Consider the following 20,650-nt stretch of genomic DNA (forward strand, 5'->3'; position numbering starts at 1 on the left):
TATTTCCCTTAACAATGGGATTCTCTTCTCTGATTGGCTGATGGGGTGGCCATTAACTTCGTATAACAGGCTACCTTTGAAGTAGTTCCAATGTGTTTCCCGTATCACGCTTGAATAGTATTTCGCCAAACTCGTTGCGAAGTTTAAATGAACTGTCACGTTGCATTTAAGCTGAAATACAGACGTTCAGTAACATTGTAGCACATTGTAGCATATGACGGAGGTGGATTGTAGCTAGTTGGATGGCATGTAGGCCATAAAAATAGCGATCTCGTTCATCAGAATCCTGGGATATGCCCGCTTGACAACGAAAGCGATAGAACTAACAACTGGCTTTTGGCCGTAGCAACCATCCATTTAGAAGTAACGACTGACCTTTGGCCATTGCAACCATCCATTTAGAACTAGTAATGGCAATTTGTCCTGCAAGTAGAAAGTTTATTTGTGGAAATTAGTTCTACAATCAAGACAGTTTTAGCAATGTAAACGTGTACATTCTAATAGGAAATTAACACTACACAAGTGGCAACGGTGGAATAAAACTACATTGCAAATATACAGGTGATGAATACAAACTTGTGTGTGTGTCAATGTTTCAGTGTTTCTATTAATTATGTAATGTTATGTAATGTGTTGTCTGTCATGTCCATGTCATATGTACTGTACTGGGTTGCTTTGATGAGTCCAAGACAAATTTCCCCATGGAGACATTAAAGTATATTCTACTCTAAACGGGAGATAACAGCCTTCGAGATCGACCTGTTTGATGGAAATAATGTTTCCATCAAACAGGTCACCTTGTCGGCCATTATCCCTTACCTAATTAGAATACATTTTGGTTAGACTGTATATTTGTTGTTATGTTATTGTTTGTGGGTGAAATGATTAACCTAGCTTTCGATCATTATGAAAGTTTTGGGATTTTCGGGGAGCACTTAAAAACTCATCTGTTTGTGTTTTGTGGATATATTGTTATCGTTGGAAATGTATGTAATTTCCAGTCATCACACACCATGCATGTATTCATTCTGTCTCTTTTGTGCTCATGCTGTGCCTCGTTCGGCTGTGTCGAGTTCATAGCCGCTGTCATTTCTGCTGACCACCAGATGTCACTGAGTTGTCTTCGATGCTCTAGATCATTTTGCGATACAAGTAGGAAGAAGCTTCAGAAGCTTCACAAGGCATCCTTCACCCATTACTACTAAGGACAGAGGAACAGGGGGGTTCAAATACTCAAACTAATACTGAGTCACTGCACCCTAAAATAGGTTTTTTGAGCTGTTGATTGATTGAAAATAATCATAAGTGGTGAACAGCACTATTACCAGGGTTAATATTGACAAAAATCGTGTTTCTCGACAAAAGTAACATTTCGTCTGATTTTGTATTGGAGATATTGCTCTCCGCGCATACTACAGTTTGAAAACATGCCATGGCATGTTGGTCCAAAATACTATTGGAATGCTGACGTTGTCCTGCACTTCTAGTCCAACACTACGTCACCGGGTCGTTACAAATTAGGACTGAAACGCCCCAACACCTGCTACCCTAAAAACTACCAACACTGTCCAAAGTGTCCGTCAATGCAAACGGTGGCATCCTCCTGGCAGATGGTGTTATCAAGCACGCAGAAGGGTGGAATATGGCTTTTTATACCTTAAATGGCAAATACTCATCACAAGCATTCCAAAAATGTATGATTTAGGATAGTTAATGTGATCTGTCTTCATGTTACACCCTAAAAACTATCAACACTGTCTAAAGTGTCCGTCAATGCAAACGGTCTCGTCGAACGGATACCTTCTTATTTGTGATTTCTGGAACAACGGTAGGCTAGCCTACTGAAAACGTGAGGATATTTGCTCTGCTATTTTATGCTGTTGGTTAATACACACGGACAACACTTGATATTTAATTAATGTGCTGCAATGCAGGCCTGTTAACTGTATGACAACAGTGGTTTATTATGACCGCCGCTAGCATAGCTAGCAAAGCGGTCATATAGTTGTTGTCAAAGTTTTTTTTTTTTTTTTTTTTTTTTTTAATTCTTTTTTCCCGTCATCGATCCTGAATTTTCCGTCAACGATTCCCGGGACACCGTAACACCGGGGCACATGAAACTTGGTGGGCATGTAGCCCCAGTAGACTTCTATGGAAAATTTTCGTTTCGTCCCCGGGGGTCATTCCCCCCCCGCGCTGCCCCCGCCCGAAGCCCAAAAATTGCAGTTTTTCCTACATAACTACCTGAACCGTGGCACCGAGGATGACAAAATGTTTATGGTATGTTGGTCTCAAGAGCTCGCATCAACTTAGCTTATAACCAGTCATTTGTGATTTGCACCCCCACGGTAAAAATTGAAAATGCAATGTAATATTGCTTTAATTGCCCCTATCTTCAGATGAGATGTTATGAACTGCACCAAATGTCATGTGTATGATCAACCTGACACCCTCTGGGAGTATGCCAAGTTTTGTGGAATTTCATCCATGGGGGGCTATAAAACAAATGGATTTATGTGTACATTCAGGACTGTATACCCATTGGCCTGTAGATGGTGGTATTAACCCTCTAAAGAGTCTAAATCCCCCCCTGGGGATTTGAAAAGCTGTTCCAAACACACATCTCAATCTCTGCTAGTTTTTGTCCTAGAAACATATAAGTGACACCATTAGAAACCTTTAATCAACTAGCTTCCAAATATATATGTTTTAAAAGAGAATGGTTCCCTGGGTGCAACAAACATACAAACATGCCTGAACACACACACACACACACACACAAACACATAAATACACACACATACCTACACACACACGCAACAGCACATACACACATGTACATAAATTTACACAAACACATGCACAAACACCCTTACACACACACACACACACACACACACACACGCACACACACACACAGATGCACAGTACACACACACACACACCTACACACACCTCACACACACACAGATGCATCGTGCACACACACACACACACACACACACACACCTCTCTCACACACACACACAGAGATGCACAGTGCACACACACACAACTCTCTCACACACACAGAGAGATGCACAGTGCACACACACACTGAGAAGTGAGTGTGTGTGTGTGTGTGTGTGGGGGGGGGGGGTGCGTGTGTGCAAGTGTGTGTGTGTGTGTGTGTGGGGGGGGGGGGGGTTGCATGTGTGTATATGTGTGAATGTGCATGTTCTGTGTGTATTCTGCGTGTGTTCTCTTTCTTTCTCTCTCTCTCTCTCTGTGTCTGTGTGTGTTCTGTGTTATCTGTGTGTATTCTGTGTGTGTTCTCTTTTCTCTCTCTCTGTGGGTGTATCTGTGTGTGTGCCTGTGTGTGTGTGTGTGTGTGTGTGAGTGTGTGCCTGTGTACAGTATGTGTGTGTGTGTGTGTGTGCACGCGCGCGCGCGTGTGTGTGTGTGTGTGAGTGTGTGCCTGCGTGTGTGTGTGCACTCATACACAAAAGCAAGCGAACACATGCACACACTCATCTACATACAGTGCCTATAGAAAGTTATCATACCCTTTCGAAATAGTTACTTTTTTTGTCTTACAGCCTGAAATCAAAAAACATTTAAAAAAAAATCTTTTCCAGTTTTATTTACAAATGTAGCTGTACAACATCAAAATAATGGAAAAAAAGTAAACAGTTCTGAAAATTAATAAAAAATGAAAAACTAGAATAACAGGGTTGGAAAAGTCATCATACCCCTGACTTAATACTTTGTAAAGCTTCCTTTTGCTTTCATTACAGCCAATCTGTTTGGATATGTCTCTATTATAGCTTTGCACACCTATATAGGGGATTTTTTGCCCAATTTTCCGTGCAGAAATGTTAAAATTTAGTCAAATTCTGTAGGGAATGGCGATGGACTGCTCTCTTCAAGTCAATCCACATATTTTCTATAGGATTTAAGTCAGGGCTCTGACTTTGCCACTCAAGGATATTCACCATCCTATCCTTAAGCCACTGCTTTGTTCTTTTGGCAGTATGTTTAGGATTTTTGTCGTGTTGGAAGGCGAATGACCTCCCCATCCTCAGCTGTTTAGGAGAGGGACGCAGGTTTTCCTCAAGAATTTTGGTGTACTTGGCAGCATCCATTTTCCCTTCTATCCTGACCAATTGCCCAGTCCCCGCTGAAGAGAAACATCCCCAAAACATAATGTTGCCCCCACCATGCTTCAAAGTAGGTATGGTGTGTTTTGGGTGTGTTTGGGTGTGTATACTGTGTTTGGTTAGCGCCTGGAGCTCAGTCCAAAAACTTCAATCTTAGTTTCCAAAAAGTTCGATCTTAGTCTCATCTGACCATATAAGCTTTTTCCACATGGTAGCAGAATATTCCAGATGTGTTTTTGCACTGAACTCCAAGCGCAATGTTTGGCGAAAACCAACACAGTACACCACCCAAAACACACCATACCTAGTGTGAAGCATGGTGGGGGCAACATTATGTTGTGGGGATGTTTCTTTTCAGCGGGAACTGGGCAATTGGTCAGGATAGAAGGGAAAATGGATGCTGCCAAGTACACCCACATTCTTAAGGAAAACCTGCGTCCCTTTCCTAGACAGCTGAGGATGGGGAGGTCATTCGCCTTCCAACACGACAATAATCCTAAACATACTGCCAAAAGAACAAAGCAGTGGCTTAAGGATAGGATGGTGAATATCCTTGAGTGGCAAAGTCAGAGCCCTGACTTAAATACTATAGAAAATATGTGGATTGACTTGAAGAGAGCAGTCCATCGCCATTCCCTACAGAATTTGACTAAATTTTAACATTTCTGTACGGAAAATTGGGCAAATATTCCCCTATCTAGGTGTGCAAAGCTATAATAGAGACATATCCAAACAGATTGATGGCTGTAATGAAAGCAAAAGGAAGCTTTACAAAGTATTAAGTCAGGGGTATGATGACTTTTCCAACCCTGTTATTCTAGTTTTTCATTTTTTATTAATTTTCAGAACTGTTTACTTTTTTTCATTATTTTGATGTTGTACAGCTAAATTTGTTAATAAAACTGGAAAATATTTTTTTTTAAAATGGGTTTTGATTTCAGGCTGTAAGACAAAAAAAGTAACTATTTCAAAAGGGTATGATGACTTTCTATAGGCACTGTACATAAAAGTTGCAGTAGGGATGGAGTAGGCGATGGAAACAAAAGCGTGATTGATATTTGCGGAGAGAATGTGCAGGACTGAGCGGCGGTCATATTGTGTATCGCTTTGCGGTACATCTAGTTTAAACACATCATATCAATTTATTTACAGTGATACTGATTTACATTATATTTCATTGGTTGTTTATTTACACTGGTAATGTGGATAGCTATTTAAAAAGGTTAAAATAGTGATGCAAGTGTAAAAGCTTAATTTAATTTAATTTAAGAGATTTGAGTACATTTAGTTAAAAACAATTACAGCATTAGTTAACCCTAGAGAGAGAGATCTCTCGCCAGTATAAGAATTCGGGGAGCGCACTCCACACTATACAGTAGCTAGACACGCTAGGGGGCGCTACAAACAGAACGACAGGACTGTATCAGACTAACAAGGCATTACCTGAGAACAGGTGTGAACAGAATGGAGGGAAGCTAACAAGACAGGAAGTGCAGGCCATATAAGGTAATGGGTGGGGACACAAGACCGACAAGTAAACACAGAGCACATGACCGATCAAAAGCAAAAACACAGAGGACAAAATATAAAATGGCTTCCGCTCCAGGAGCAGGTAAAAGTTAGCAGCAGGTTTGATATTCGCTGGATATTCGTTTTTGAAGGACACGTTCTCATTCTGATTGCTGATATTTTCTCATTCTGATTGCTGTAGTAGTTGCCATTGGTAGTCTGCTACTTACTACAGGTGAGGTTTTGCTGATACCTGCCATTGTGGTGACACGGTACGCATTTAAATGTTTCAAATATGCACCAAAAATCAATAAAAATATATTTTCTCATTCTAATTGCTGTAGTAGTTGCCATTGGTAGTCTGCTACTTACTAGAGGTGAGGTTTTGCTGATACCTGCCATTGTGGTGACACAGTACGCATTTAAATGTTTCAAATATGCACCAAAAATCAATAAATATATATTTTCTCATTCTGATTGCTGTAGTAGTTGCCATTGGTAGTCTGCTACTTACTACAGGTGAGGTTTTGCTGATACCTGCCATTGTGGTGACACAGTATGCATTTAAATGTTTAAAATATTCACCATAAATCAACAAAAAGCTATTTTCTCATTCTGATTGCTGATATCAGCTAAATGTTACCTGTAGTAAGTAGCAGACTACCATTGGCAACTACTACAGCAATAAGAATGAGAAAATGTATATTCATTGATTTTTGGTGCATTTTTTATATTTCTTGATTTTTGGTGCATATTTTAAACATTTAAATGCGTATTGTGTCACCATAATGTCAGATATCAGCAAAACCTCACCTGTAGTAAGTAGCAGACTACCATTGGCAACTACTACAGCAATCCGAATGATAAAATGTCTGCAATCAGAATGAGAAAATGTCTTTCAAAAACAAATATCCAGCGAATATCAAACCCGCTGCTAACTTTTACCCGCTACCACCAGGGTGGTACAAAGTCACTCATGCAAGTCCAGATCCACACACACACACCGGTATGGATTGTTTTGCACTGCGATTGAAAAGCAAGAAAATAACGCTTTAACCCCCCCTAACTGTGTAGCACAGGACTGAGGCAACAGCCTTGTGGGACACCGGAGCGGGTGATTTCCTGTTGCCAGTGTTAAATAACTGGGGCCTGTTGGTCAGGACGTCCAACACCCAGCCGCATATGGGACTGCTCAGTCCAACCACTGCAACCAGTCTCTCCAGGTACTTCATCTCCATGGAGGTAAGAGCGAAGGGCCGGTAGTCATTTAGCCAATAAACAGTACACTGTAACAAGATTCTGTAGTTTTCACAGCATCACTACTGTATAAGAAAGGAATATGTACTGTGATTGTGAATAGAGTATGTTACTGTAGTTTCGCTATGGATTATGGTCAAAATTTGCCAAACTACAGTAATAAAGGTTTGCTGTGAATCAAAATACAGTAAATATCAATCTGACTCCTCCCTCTTATCAACTTTGAGAAAAAATCCAACATGGCTGACAATCGTTTGGGGTTTTCTAGGTTTTCTGCACATAAATTAAAAGTTAGGCTATATTATTATTATATCTTTATACTTTATGCGAGGACTAAGCATTGATCAATCGAATCGGCAGGTTATTGGATCAAAAAAAGGTCTGTAGTTTCCAGTACGTTCAAACGCTGTTTAATGTAAGTTGCTGTAGTAGTAGCTACAGTAACTGGCTGCAGCTGGCGAATATCGCTCACCTCGTTTTGGGTCACCCTGGTTGGAATTCAGAATTAGCACACTTGTAATTACTGGACTTCGGTGTGTGTGGAGCCAGATTTGGTCATTTCCACTCGCCATGGATCATTCTCTTGGACAAGTGGGATTCCCTCTACAGTAATTTCGTTCATGCTGTGAATCAGTCTACAGCAAGTTCGAGCGGGAGTCGGAGGATCACATCGGTATTTACTAACGGTCGTCGGACGCTTTCCTTCAGCCCGCTGCTCCAGTATGCTGTGCTTGGAGAGGCGTTCCTGCTGTAGGTAAGTTCAGTTCACTGTCTTGAATAGAGACAGTACTGCAGTTTGTTAATTTGGCTGGATCATGTAGGTACCTATTTCTTGGTTTTGAATCGTTCGATTAGGAAGTACTCTACCGCAATGTATTTTGTAACGTCAGCTAGCTAGCTGCTACGTAGCCTAATCTTTGAATACGTCTCGCTAGCCACTTGCTAGTTAGCAAGTTGTTTATTTGGATGTAGCTACCCTAACCTACATTGCACATTTCAGTCTCCAAATGTAGAAGTTGCCCGAAGATCGGTGTTTGGTTAAAATAATTTGTCATATACATAGGAATGATTAGCCAAAATTGTGAATGATTGTGTAGTATGGTAATTGTCATAATTTTCCCTTGCCAGGTAGCTAAGCTACATTAGCAAGAAGGAGGAGCACTACTGGAACATCGCAAAAGCAGGTATGTGGATGTGCAACAATACGGGCTAATGGCTCTCTCAGTAAGAGATATAGATAATCTCCTCAAAATAGAAGCTTTACATATATACACATTATACACCATCTCTCCAAAGGGTCTAAACATGTATTTTGATCTTAAACCCTTCTTGTGATATTTCCACCATAGTCTTCCGTATGACAGCTCATTATAAATTCCTATACACTTAATTTTTTTTATATGTATTGTGATTCTATGTATTGCTATTTCATGCATTTTTGCATAATATTTCTGCACTGATGTTTTGCCAGCACATGCATTTTGCTCAATGTTGTTATGCAATGAGATTTTGGGCTAGTCTGTGCTGATTGCCACCCATGGGTACACCCCGCCTGTTTAAGGCAGATGCTTGATTACTAGGCCTATTGGTCATGTATAGGCCTTCTATGCCAGTTCCTACTTTGCCTGATGGAGATCTGTTGATCGAAACGTTGCCTTTTAACTAATAAATAATTGTTTGGGAGCCATTACAGTGTGCAGACCATCACCTTTGCTTTTTCTCTCAGGAAGAGGCCATTTTCCTCCTGACAGATGTAGTATTGTTATTTTCCCCATTTATGTTTTGCTGTCATTTGTGTTGGTGATATATCTAAGGTTTTGTGTGCATTTCTCTGCCTATCTCCTGTTGTAGGAAACCTCCACTCAGGCAGACGTGGAAACCCACCTCTCACTGCCAAGCACTCCCAGGCTGATCATGCTTGGTAAGATTCCAACATAAGACATATAAACTAAATGGCCAGGAGGTGCATACATTTCTATACAGTCTTCTCATTCTGAAAAGCTGCCCCATTGACTTAGTATGGCGTTGTTCGTTTGTCATTACCCTTGTTACTACATGTAGTCAAAGGAACTCACAATATAAGCGACAATCCATCAGAGAAGAACAATGACATCTATTAAAGTAACACTTACGAGTTGGGTACCTTAAAAAAATGTTTCCAGAATAATTTTAGTCGTGCATCAACTCATAAAAGGGTGATTGTCACTTCCACATTCACTTGGCGGCCCTCTATCAGCTATAACCGCACTATGTACGTTTACCAGATCGGGTAGCGGATCTGTAGTTTGATGCAGTGAGATGTAAGAAACTACCAATGTGACTTGCTTCGATGTCGCAATACATGTACATCATACTTTCACGAAACCATGCAACATACTCTACCCTGTCTGTGGACATAGTTATTTGCAAATCCAGTGCTGAATAAACAAATAGCATGCGTGCGACACGGGAAAAGTGCTTTATGTTGCTTTAACACTCTAGGAAGTAAGCTAAGCATTAATCAAGTTTACCATGAATAGAAGACAAGAGCAAATAGAGAGAATTTGGCAAAAATCAAATTTGGCTCTCCATTTATAGGGCTTATGAATGGTTTGTACTCTAGTGAACCCTTTGTTTTTTAATAAGATGTCATTAGTCAGTAGATGTTGCGCAGAGGTTCTTTTCCAATGGATTGCCGCTTGCATTCATTGCAATGGATTGTTGCTTCCTATGATATCTTAGACTAGTGTTTTCAATTGTTTTTGTCTGTCAAGGCACCCCCGAACATGTTAGAACATACATATTGTCTGCATGCATGTATGGGTGCATGGGACTATGGGTGAAGTCTGCATGACTTCACCCATAGTCTAATCATGTGATGCTAGTGTATTTTTTCCTCCTTCTGTAGCATCTTACTCATGTTTCCTTCTGTTTTCACTACAGTGAAGAAGACTTCAGTCTACAACTCTATACTCCATTTCTCCAGCTATCTGTTGTGATCAGGACGTTCTCTAGTTTTGTGGAAAATACATTCCCAGTTGTAACTGTTCATAAGCTGTGTGTGTGTGTGTGTGTGTGTGTGTGTGAGAGAGAGAGAGAGAGTCTGTGTTTGTGTTTGAGTGGACCTTTTTGAAAAAGGGAAACGGCAGTTTAAAAACTGCAATCATTACAACGTGTAATTGTAATCAAAGATGTGTTTGTTTTCAGTGAGTGGGAGCAAAGTTTAAATAAAGGACCTTTTAAACCTTTAATCTCTTTCTCTCTGTATTTTAAATGTCGTATTAGATATTTAAGAGTAATATTTAAGATATAATTATTTAAGAATAATTGCTGTAAATGAAAATACAGTCAATATATCCTTTTTAGATATTTAAGAGTAATGAATAATTGCTGTAAATGAAAATACAGTAGTCAATATTACTGTATAAATTGCAGTAGTTTATGTTATTACTGTAGTTAGATGTTACAGCAATCCCTGTGGGTACTGTGATTTGTTTTACAGTATACATAAAAATACTGTATTAATTACAGCATCAATATCACTACTGCTGTTAGTAATTACAGCATCTGCATTAGTGCTGTGATCTATTTCACAGTAACTTTACTGTAAAGTGAATCACAGCAAATTACTAGCTAATTGCTGCCAGCCAGTTACTGTAAATTTTACAATAAACTTTTTACAGTGTACTTTTTACTCTTGGGCACTGGTAAGATTGTTGTTTTTCTGAAACACAAAGGCACTGTGCACCAGGACAGGGACAAGTTCAAGATGTCAGTATAGACTTGTGACAGCTGAGTGGCACACGTCTTAGAGGAGAAATCCAGACGATAGAAACATGGATTTTGCCCCAGCAGTGGCGCAACTGGCTGGGGCACCTGCACCGTACGCCGGCGACCCGGGTTCGATTCCCGCCCCGTGGTCCTTTCCGGATCCCACCCCGACTCTCTCTCCCACTCACTTCCTGTCATTCTCTCTACTGTCCTGTCCAATTAAAGGCATAAAAAGCCCAAAAAAAAACAAAAAAAAAAAAACATGGATTTTGACCGCTAGATGTTGCACTATGTTGAAAGATTAGTCATTAATGGCAGCACTGAAGCAGCTCCTTAAATGATGACTTCTGGCAGGTGTTGTGGAAAGTAATGGACAGATTGAGATTTACAAATATGACATAATCAACATATTTAAGTCATCTTGCTGTAAAAAAAGATGCCAAATTAATTATGCAAATAGCCTCAGGCAGTCCAACTGAAATGACAAATGAAACTCAAGCCTGGCCCAATAATTACAAACAGCCCGAACAAGATTGTTGTAATTGCCTGAAACTCAAAATCTCTGAGAAATGAAACTGCTCCAACTGGTCTCAAGAGATTTGGGAATTATGTAGCACATGTTCAAGTAGTGAGTGTGTAGGGTGTGGGCACACTGGAACAAAAACAGTCGATAGACAAGTCATTGTTTATTAGGAAGCAATGTTTTTACATATCCCACAACCCCTGTGAGAGATCCTCAGTCCTCCTACATGATTATTTAGACAGATCAGGATCCAGATGGGATGGGATTTAATTCTCACTTTCTTTTTGGTTGTGACTGTGAAACAGATGAGATGACATCAACATGTCAGCTGGGTATTAGCCTTCTGATTTGCCCCTTGCTGGCATGAATACATACAGTAGTCAATGAGACTCTCCATTGCAAATACTCTTCATAATACTGCAGTGCATTTTATTCACTAGATGAGCACCTACTGTACGTGCATTTCTTTCACATATAATACAGTTTATAGGGCTGCATTCCACTGCATTCTGTATGCACATATAGGGAACGGCATAATTTTAAGATTTGACACTGTGTTGCTCTTTGAATGTATCATTTGACATTTGGCATTAACTCATTCCTCTCATGTAAAGACCAGCCAATAGACACTTCTGAAGAACTTCAACTTTTTTTTTTTCAACCGTAGGGTCGGTGTGTGTGTCTAGGTATGTATGTGCATGTGAAAGTGTGTGTGTGTGTGTGTGTGTGTGTGTGTGTGTGTGTATGGATGTGTGTATATGTATTTTGAGAGCGTTGGGGCTGTGGCATTTCAGTGATGAAGGAGTGGCACTTATACCAATTAAATATCAAACTAGTTAAACATATAATTCAATCTTAACCTCGGTGGAGCCCTACGGCAACACACAGATAGATACACGAATGTGTGTGTGTGTGTGTGTGTGTGTGTGTGTGTGTGTTTATGCAGATCTCACATTGTCATTATATGAACATCATCACATTAAAGACAGCGACAGATGCATTCCAAGACACCCATACACCCACATACACACACACACCCTCACACACGCATGCACACGCGCGCGCACACACACACACACTAAACATACCCAGTCAGTGACAAACAACCACCTGAACTTGCCATAAATCGTCAAACATTCAACAGATCAACCTGCCTGTTCTCAGCCTAAATACGGTATCACAACTAAACCCCTTAAAAGCCACAGAATGCAGTTCAAAATAAACTATTTTAAACTCATGACACTCTCAATGACATGTTAGTGCTTGCCCAGAATGCTTGATATTGCTGGTATCAGAATACTACATGGGCAAACTTATGGAGCAATGATGCTTGGCAACCAGTTCCATGTGTGCCAACTGGATGATCATGTAATAATTTGACTACTGGATTGGCCCAATATCAAATAGCGTCTTTCCACTGGGCATTTTTGTAACGGTAGGGTACGGCTCGGTGCGACTCTACCCTGTTTGGGAGCATTTCGACTGCGGATTAGCGGGTGGAGCAGTTACTGGTTTTAGTACCTACTCGTAGCTGTTTCAGAGGTGGGTCTACTCGGGACTAGTCGATCCTAAAATGTGACCATTCAAAGCGAAATCAGTCGTTTTGCGCACAACGTTATTTTGAGAAAATCAACAATAGCAAACTTCCGGGTTAAAATTTTGAATTTCTCGTTTTCGCATAATTCGACTGTATACAGTCTACAGCATTTCACGGAAAAACATACGTTTTGACTGTTAAACCCGGCGAAGATTCAACACATTTGCTGTCATTCCCATTGTGCACGCGCCGCTTAAAAAGGTTCTCCTCTTCTGGCATATCGTGACTGGAGAACCATGTCAACTTTGGATGCGGTTATCTTAGCAATAGTTTGTGTAATACCCTCGATATACATATGGTTGGAAAGCTTAGTTTATGGCCGTTCATGTGAGCACAATAACTTAATTTAATACATTTTACCGAAACGACTGGTTCCGCTTTACAGGGTCACAAATGTCACGTGAACAGTGCTGTCCACTGATTGGTCAGATAAGGAAGCTCGGGGATCTTGACTGTCTATGAGCCACCAGTTTTATCTATGCACTGCTTGACTTGCTAGCTCAATGAGTAGCGATAAACGATAATAGTAACACAGGACACTCTCCACTCGTTCCGCTAGGACCATGCATTTATTTAGCCTACCTTTCACTGCTTTGCAATCAGTATTAAAACAGCTCTGCAAAGTTAAAACCAACTAGCGCAATGCTAATCGCGATTAGCATGCCATTTGAACTGCAGTTATAACGAGACCTAGCTGGACGCAGTTTGTTGCACAGATGGTCGATCGTTTTAACGACGGTGTGCGGTGTCCTAACATGGTCGCCTAGTGTAATTGTCAGTGCATGGATTTGTTAAGAAAATAACTTAATATCAGACAATGCTGCTGCCAGTTACTGTCTGGTTACTAGCGAGCTAGCTAGCCTCCTAGCTAACATTTTAAACGGAGAAGTGAAATGTCTCTGAAGTGACAATTACCTGAATAACATTATAGTGACGTTAGTTAAAGTGGGTAGTTTATACTCAACTTGCAACAGTATATTCAGTTTAAGCGAAGTCCCTCAACTGTTAGTGACCTGGTAGCACGTACATTGCTGTATTGCCATAGTATGCCAGCTTTTTAAGCTAGCGTTCGCGAGCTAGTTCTAGCCAGCTCGGTTCACAGACTAATTAAATTATTCATTCCGTGTCCTATTTAATGATTCATTGGTATCATGGATGATTTTAGACAGTAACATTGTAATCACAATTGTGTTTGTATGCTGTTACTGCTTATTAAAATAGAAAGTTTCCACAGTTGTGTTCACTTTTTACTGACTGCGGTGTGACAACTTCTAGTGGCCTGAAACCGACGTCACGTCAGTGGGAACCCCGCCGACTCCACCCACTTCCAGGTCACGGTTTAGGTGGAAAGGCAAATAGTACTGGTACCGTGCCGTGCCATGTAGAGCCGCGCTGTACCGTACCGAGTAGAGTCGGACTAGTTTGCCAGTCGAAAAGAGCTAAAAGGGAATGTGGCAGAACAACAATACTCAGGAATGTTGCCCATCAATACTCCTCAGAAAGGTGCCTTGTGTGTCATTAGGATTCACAGTCAAAGCTGTTCAACTGTTCTGGATAAATTAACCATTTATTGAACCTTTGAATGTAAGTGTAAAGTAATATCAGTAATTATCCTTCAACAAAAGAACAAAGGAGAAAGTAAACTTAACCAAACAAACAAGAAGCTTGAACTTAAACTTTAACAAGTTACCAAGTTACAATGTCAAATACACCAGATAAAACAATGTATCAAATAAAGAAAATAACAAATCATAAAGACAGAACGAGATAGAGAGAGAGAAAGGGAGAGGGGCAGAGAGGCCTGCGTGACCTCTTGCTAAGACACAGAAGAATGAATAGAAGAGAGACCGAAGTGAGAAACAGCTCCTCTTCATCCATTCATTCATCCAGGTCACCCCCGACTCAGCAGGACTTCTGTTTACCTGAGAGTGGGTGTGGTGTCTAGAACTCAATAGTGTAGTTCTTAGTCTACAACTATGTACAAATACATTAGTTTGCAATGAAACCATGATCAGGCTGTTACCCACATTAAAAGTATTAATTCAAGACCAAATATGAGTGTATTACAGTCACAACATACATTTTACAGATACTTTAGAAGTTGTCAATTTGGCTTTCACTGTATGGTTGAAGGACATGAGGCTGCGACGGTTGCTTGATGGGGTGCCGACCACAGCCAGCTAAAACAATAGTGAGCTATCATAAGCTCACACAGATGTAAATTAACAACAAAAGGCATTCGGCCTTATCTGCTTCAAACAAATTTAAAACGCTGGCCTTACACACTAACCCAGAGCAGTGAGCTGCTTGCTCAACAGCAGCGCTGTGGGAGCAGTAAGGATTTAGGTGCCTTGCTCAAGGGCACTCCAGCAGGTATGGGTATGTGTGTGGGTGAGCTGCTGGAGTGCCCTTGAGCAAGGCACCTAAACCCTCACTGCTCCCAGAGCGCTGCTGTTGAGCAAGCAGCTCACTGCTCTGGGTCTAAATCTTAGCTTGAAATGAAAGCGTAAGGGAAAGAAAAGGCATAATAGGCAGATTATGACATAATCAATTAATTTAATTCTTCTAATAAAAAAGGTCAGTTGTTTAAAAACAATTCTGCATTTCCCAGGAAACCCCACGGGTAACAGGTCACTGGTAACTCAAACTCAGTTGAGTCTGTCAATTCCTACTGTCCTTTATCTCAGTATGAAATCTGTGAGGAATTATTGCAATCATTTCCCTATACTAAGGCAAGGTGTCACGCCATTCTAGTTCAGTTAGTTCACTATAGGGAGGGAAAGTGAAAACCAGCGCCCCACGTGGTTGCGTTCCTATCGAAGAGCAGCTCCAATGTTAAGTCCCATAGACCGACTTTTCAAAAAAATACTACGCAGCTATACCAGCGATCTTATCCACCAAAAATATTTTTCAGTCTTCATACTATAATGATCTACTAACTGTGAAAATATCAGACCCTATTTCGCCTTATTTTAAAAAAACGTAATTGCTCGTTTCATTTCATAAATGGACTACAACTTCAAGTGACGTGACACCCTTCCACGACGTTACTCGCCTAGCATGGTTTGTTTATTAGCCTGTTAGCTAGTTGGTTAGTCAGTAGACAATCACACTTACTGCCAGCTCTTGTGTGAGTAGGAGCACAACACAAGTTATCCCAACATAAAGGTAATTACCACGCGGTTTACATCGCTCTCTGTTATTACAAAAATATGATAACCCAGTTAAGCAAATTGCCGTTTTGATCAGTTGGAGATGAAGCACCCAAACTGGTGACGTCAAATGCTACTGTAGCTAGCTACTGTAGTTCGTTATCACCATGTTACAAACAAACTCAAAACAATTAAACTGATCCTAAAAAATAAAGTATGACCACTCGAAGCAATAGAGCTGACCTACATGCATAGCATATTGAAGGCATTTAACTAACTTCCCATCGTGGGCCGAGATATATTTTTTCTAAAAGAAAATCCCATCCCCTCCCGCTAGCCTCTAGGAACGCAACCACCAGATGGCGATGAGATTACTTTCCCTCCCTATAGTGAGAGTTCAGATGTAAAAGCCTCTAAATCCACTTTTGTCAAAAATGAGATAATGATGGTGAGTGAATGTTCTTCACATATAGTGTAAATTAATTCAATAATTTAGCTTCAAAACTCACTAAATATCATTCTCTTCCTGGTCTGAAATATTGATTTGTAGGCGAAACCCTATAGGAGTCTGATGCAAAATGCTAATTTAAAAGAAGCATCTTTACCCTTCGTATACTGACAAATCTAGATCAGGCCAGTTCACTTTCCTTAGCATTGCTCTCAGTTCATCTTCTGCTTGGTTTTTCAGAAGGTTGAATCTCTCGCAACGAATGTTTCTATCTAGCAGTTTGCTAATGGCCTCTGCCTCAGCACAGTTGCCTGGTGGATGGTTTGGTTGACCCTGATCTTCTCCTTGAAGTGAGAACATATATTTGCAATGTTCACACGGCTGTTTTATGTTACCGCTCATTACATCGTATGCAGTGCAGCATGCTGATCTGGGGAGTTCAATTCTATATTCCCTTTCAATAAGCTGGCCATTCCTTTTGCACATAATCGCATATGACACTTGATCATGCCATGTGTGTACACAAGACAGAAGCAGAATTATGTCTTTATCGTTGTGAAAAGTCCTAGAAAGAGAAGCTCCATAACTCAAAACCTTCTTGGTTTTCTGATCAGAAATTATACATATTGTTGAGCCGATAAGCTTCTCATATCCTTTGAGATTCATGCTTCTGATGACTTTCTCCAGTTCTTCTCTAATCTTCTCACTGTTTGGTTGTTCCTGACTTTCTACCACCTATGATGAAAAACAATAACAGAAATATGAGTTATTCCTGGACCCCCACACATCATAATAATAATAATAATAAGATTAGCACACTGACCATATCAAGCAGACACGAGGAGGGTGTCCTGGTAGGTAACTTCTTGCAATACTCTCTCAGCGGTCCATGCATACCAATTTTTCTCAAAATCACATACAGCTCTTCATGTAGCTCTCTAGGGTTTGTCATGAATTTATTGACGTACCCTATAAACAAGATACTGTGCACCATCTTAGGACACAGAGAAATGTTTGTTTTAAGATTTCTGACAATTCAATCATTTTAACATCTGAACATCTAAACTAGAATTGCTATTCCAAGGAATTACCAGTGCATGAAAATGCAAAAATGAAATGTCTCTAAGCAAAATCACACTGTTCAGAGGCAACTGGTACCATCCAGTTTGGCTTACCATCAAATGCTTGATCTCTTTGGGAAGCTGACACCATGTTTCTTAGGAAATAATCAGAATAATTGTGTGATTTGGCACAGTGTTAGAGGCTAGAATATTGTTTTTTTTCTGCCAGACAACAAGCATCTCTAAACTGATCACATATTAGAACTGTAGTCACTTGGTCACTTTAGAAACACAAGTGAGTCCTGGCACCAGGGGCCTCATTCATGAACGATGCGTACGCCTCATTCTACGCAAGCTTTGGTATTTATAAAAAGTGAACTTAACGGTAAAATGTGTGCACGCAAGCTCTGACCCATGCGTACGCTCAAAAAAGGGAAAAGCAGAAAATGCGACCTCAGGAGGAAACAGGTACAACGACCCGGAATTGGTTCAATAATCGAAGTTTAACCCTCTTTACCCCATAGCGGCTGCCGACGGCCTGTTAGAATTCTACTGTAACGGCCGCGGCCGCCGCAGTGTTATAATCACTGTAAACACGATATCTCGTTGTTTCTGAAATAAATTTACATGCCTAAATAATACTTTGAACCCTTGTCTACATATTTTAATAATTATAACTATATGTTTGTATTAGAGATGCACCGATTGCAAGTTTTTGGCCGATTCCGATTTCCGATTTTTCATCGAGTTTGACCGGCCGATACCGATTTTAGCCGATTCCGATTTAATTTCTTCTAACCACTTTACAGCACAAACAAAGAGTTATTTTCTAGCCTATATTTTTTTTAATACAACATGTTAGAAATGTAATCAACTTATCAATGGCTGGTAGAAAAATGTGAATAGACAGATTCTTCTTCAAGTCTTCTTCAGCTGCAGTAATCCCAGTGTGGGACATTCATTTCACACATGTAGAAATGCACTAGGAACACTATTTCTTTTCTTCTCACATCCATATGCAATATCCAACTGTAAATATCGTCAGAATAATGATAACTGAAGTTAGTGCTACATAGGCTGAGATGTTGGAAAATGACAACAAAAATAAATACATTTGAGAAGCCTTGAAACACAGCAAATGACTTTCTCAGTCCACACTCTTCTTTGAACTTTCGCGATTGCTTGCGGATACTAAGGAAGTGTCCATATTTGGATGGCATAACGTCATGCAGGAGCTTTCCAACGACACCACGCATGATATGTTTTGTATCACGGTCGCGGTAGTTTATGACACGTTAGAATGCTAACTTTTGGCGAATTTAGAAGAAATATACAGGCGTGATCAGACAAAAGGTAATGAAATAAACCTCTAAATGTGTAAATCGGACTTAGTTGTTGTAGTAGTGTGAAAGAATACATGATAAGTTGGCAAACCGAAGCAAAACTATGTTTATTCCTGCCGTGCTATGTCGCTGCTTATTGATAGCGCTTGTGGTTCAGCTGTGGGCACGCAATTAGCGGCAAGGACGGGCTTTGATGAGCGCTGTAACCTGAAGTGACAGCTTAGTATAGTAAATTCCACGCAATATGGCAAAGCACAGCGTTCGCTGCATAGAAAAACTCAGTATTAGCGCTTTATCCAGCCCTGACTGTTGGCCTAGCTTCATCAAACTTTGCAAACTCAGCTGTGTGAGTGTGATGTTGTTACAAGTACGTGCGAGTGCAAGAATACATGATAAGTTGGCAAACCGAAGCAAAACTATGTTTATTCCTGCCGTGCTATGTCGCTGCTTATTGATAGCGCTTGTGGTTCAGCTGTGGGCACGCAATTAGCGGCAAGGACGGGCTTTGATGAGCGCTGTAACCTGAAGTGACAGCTTAGTATAGTAAATTCCACGCAATATGGCAAAGCACAGCGTTCGCTGCATAGAAAAACTCAGTATTAGCGCTTTATCCATTCCTGACTGTTGGCCTAGCTTCATCAAACTTTGCAAACTCAGCTGTGTGAGTGTGATGTTGTTACAAGTACGTGCGAGTGCATTTGACCGGCATAAAATCGGCATGTCTCAGACTGACCGGCCGGTCGCCGGTCGTGGCCGATCACGTGAAAATCGGCCGATTCCAATCGGCGGCCGGTCGATCGGTGCATCTCTAGTTTGTATTGAGCTATTTTGAGATCATTTCGTTTTCTCATGAGTTGTGTCAGTGTCTGCCACGGAGGGAACAGGGGTTCGCCTGAAGTCACTGGCTAGCGTAGGCTATCTACCTAGTAAAAGTCATTTGTCACAGCAATAACTCTTTGAAACAACAGCAGTATCATTTGTTACATTTTACTCTGCTTCCCGCCGCAATTAATAGCCTAGGCTATAACGTGGTAGTAGCCAGCCACTGAAATCATTAGCCTACCTCAGAGACTTTATTGATATGTCTGCCCTGCCTGCACCGAAACGAGTATTCAGCCTTGAAGAAACTGTAACGTAGCCTACTGATCTGCACCGATGGCTCAGGTGCTGGGAGATGAACTTCCTATGTTGGATGGTAATGCCACTGATGTAAGTGTTACATTTATCGTTTTCAATAAATACTCAAACTTAAATGTCCGTCTGTCATCGAGGATAGTCAATAGCTAATTTGTGCTAACTGCAGAACGAAGCCTAAGTTTCGGGCAGTAGGCTACGATAGCTTGCTGTCATCCAGGTCGTAGTTGATGACTCAAATGACTTGTTATTTCTTTATACTATATCATATCTTCTAGTATGCATAAACGATTTTGAAATGAGTTTACATCCATTTGTCCAAGTTTATACGACGTCAATTGTAACTTTAGGTAGGCTAATCCAGTTGGAGCTGCAGCCTAGTATACAGCACAAAAACAGTTCACTTCTCCAAGTGACGGTCTGGAGATAACTGCGATTTTATTGGAACAACGGGTGGGTACCCAGATAAAAGTGATATTTTTCAGTCAAAAACATTGTAGTCATATTGGCTGACTAAAGCTGCCTGTTACGTGCATCACTCACTGTCAGTGAATGAAGCAGGGGATCTGTCATCATGTAACGTCACTAGATCTCACAGGCAAATGATATGGACTAGATATGGATAGATGGATGGATAGATGGCTACGAAAACAACAACTCAGTTTTTCTCAGTCGCTTACATTTCTTAGATCAGAGTTGAAATTCTCAAAACTACCTGTTCAATCTTCACATCATTG

At 40.6% G+C, this 20,650-nt stretch overlaps 1 long non-coding RNA gene across 1 annotated transcript; it reads left to right on the plus strand.

Annotated features, from left to right (window-relative positions):
* Nucleotides 1-7,981: 7,981 nt before the first annotated feature.
* Nucleotides 7,982-10,111, plus strand: LOC134081229 (uncharacterized). The gene is made up of 3 exons (XR_009939521.1): nucleotides 7,982-8,089; nucleotides 8,757-8,826; nucleotides 9,828-10,111. It is a non-coding gene; the product is annotated as an uncharacterized LOC134081229 (long non-coding RNA).
* Nucleotides 10,112-20,650: the final 10,539 nt, after the last annotated feature.

This window comes from Sardina pilchardus, chromosome 1, assembly GCF_963854185.1.
Source record: "Sardina pilchardus chromosome 1, fSarPil1.1, whole genome shotgun sequence".
NCBI lineage: Eukaryota > Metazoa > Chordata > Actinopteri > Clupeiformes > Clupeidae > Sardina > Sardina pilchardus.